Below are 1,594 nucleotides of genomic sequence, written 5' to 3'. Positions count from 1 at the left end.
AACAACCCCTAAAAATTACAATCTTTAAAAAAAAAAATTAAAAACTTTTAAAACCTCAATTAAAAGTACTATTTCCCATTAAAAAAACATCATCTAAAAATGGCAACTCTATTAAAAAAAAAATCTAAAAATTGCAATTTTATAAAAAAAATCTATAAACTTCTATGTAAATTTTTTTTATAAACTTCTATATAAAAAAAATCTATAAACTTTTAAAACCTAAATTAAAAATTAGATCTTAATAACATGTTTTTGAAACTATCTATTAAAATTTTATGTTGACTTAAGTTTGGGCATTTAGGTCGTTAAAGGTCCTGAGGGTTCGTCTACCGTACCCTATGCACACATTTATTGATTCACCTATGCATACGTTAATAGATTCACCTTAGTAGATGTTTAATTGTATATTTTTATTATTATTTTTTGAATGACTTTGAACATGGTTATGAGGGTTCGTCAAGATTATTTTTACTCCTCTATGCATACATTTATAGATTCAATTTAGTAAATGTTTAATGATATATTTTTATTATTATGTTTTAGTATATGTTTAATGGTATATTTTTATTATTAGGTTTTTTAAGTGATTGATAATTTTTATAGATTCATTTTAGTAGATGGTTAATTGTATTTTTATTTTTTAATTAAATGGGGGGTGAGTCCCTTGAAGAAGCTTGTATTAGGTCTGGTGTACAATATATACATTATATACAATTAACAGATCCATCACATCAATTACATAAAACCAATATACATGTTGGATGATACACATTAATTACATCAAACCAATATACATGTTGGATGATACACAATAGCTGTCGCGCAACGCCACATATGAGATTCGATCACGGACGGGGTGCGAGAAAGCCGACTTCCCCAGCAGCGTGAGTTGTGCACTCGTGTGCAAAAAGGGGGGGAGGGTGCAACACTAGGACTTCCCGGGAGGTCACCCATCCCAGTGCTACTCTAGCCCAAGTGTGCTTAACTGCGGAGTTCTGATGGGATCCGGTGCATTAACATTGGTATGATCGCACCTAGTTAATTGTATTTTTATAGATTCACATATTCCACACTCTCGGATTGCAGGTCCACAAGAGAGGAAATTGAAGCTCTTCTTTCATAACAATATCAAGGATATTATGCCTATATTATCTATGAATGTATCCTCTCATCTGAGGAGGGCTATATTATCTGTGTATATTCTTATTTCTGGAGAACTTGATCAGGCATGGTGTAGCCGCGTAAAAATGAAACAATGAAAAAGGCCAAAACTTGCTCGGTCCTTAAGGTGCTCTTGCTAGTGATATTCTCCGGCTGGGTTCCAATCTGGATCTTGAGAGCCACTAAATTCTTGACCAAACTGTTGCTTCGTTTGGAAAAGAAAACAAGCACACCAGCCTTTGGATATACAGGTATAATTTCTTCAGATTTGTTGATGTTGATAAAATTAGGACCCGGGACTTCTCATAGTGAAGCCAAAGAAGATTAAATCAAAATGGTCTGTTTTCATTGTAGAATTTCTTCAGATTTCTTGATATAGAGTGATTATTGATTTGTTGTTTCACAAAGTGGATATAGAATGATTATTGATGTG

At 32.4% G+C, this 1,594-nt stretch overlaps 1 pseudogene; it reads right to left on the bottom strand.

Annotated features, from left to right (window-relative positions):
* Window positions 1-917: 917 nt before the first annotated feature.
* On the bottom strand, window positions 918-1,036 carry LOC149171371 (5S ribosomal RNA; annotated as a pseudogene).
* Between the last annotated feature and the right edge of the window lie 558 nt (window positions 1,037-1,594).

This window comes from Pinus tabuliformis, chromosome 4_2 (genome assembly GCF_031772625.1).
Source record: "Pinus tabuliformis cultivar Carrire ecotype Pingquan chromosome 4_2, CPIR1, whole genome shotgun sequence".
Taxonomy (NCBI): Eukaryota; Viridiplantae; Streptophyta; class Pinopsida; order Pinales; family Pinaceae; genus Pinus; species Pinus tabuliformis.
The sequence above is the reverse complement of the archived record's forward strand: the minus strand, read 5'-3'. Positions and strand labels throughout refer to the sequence as shown.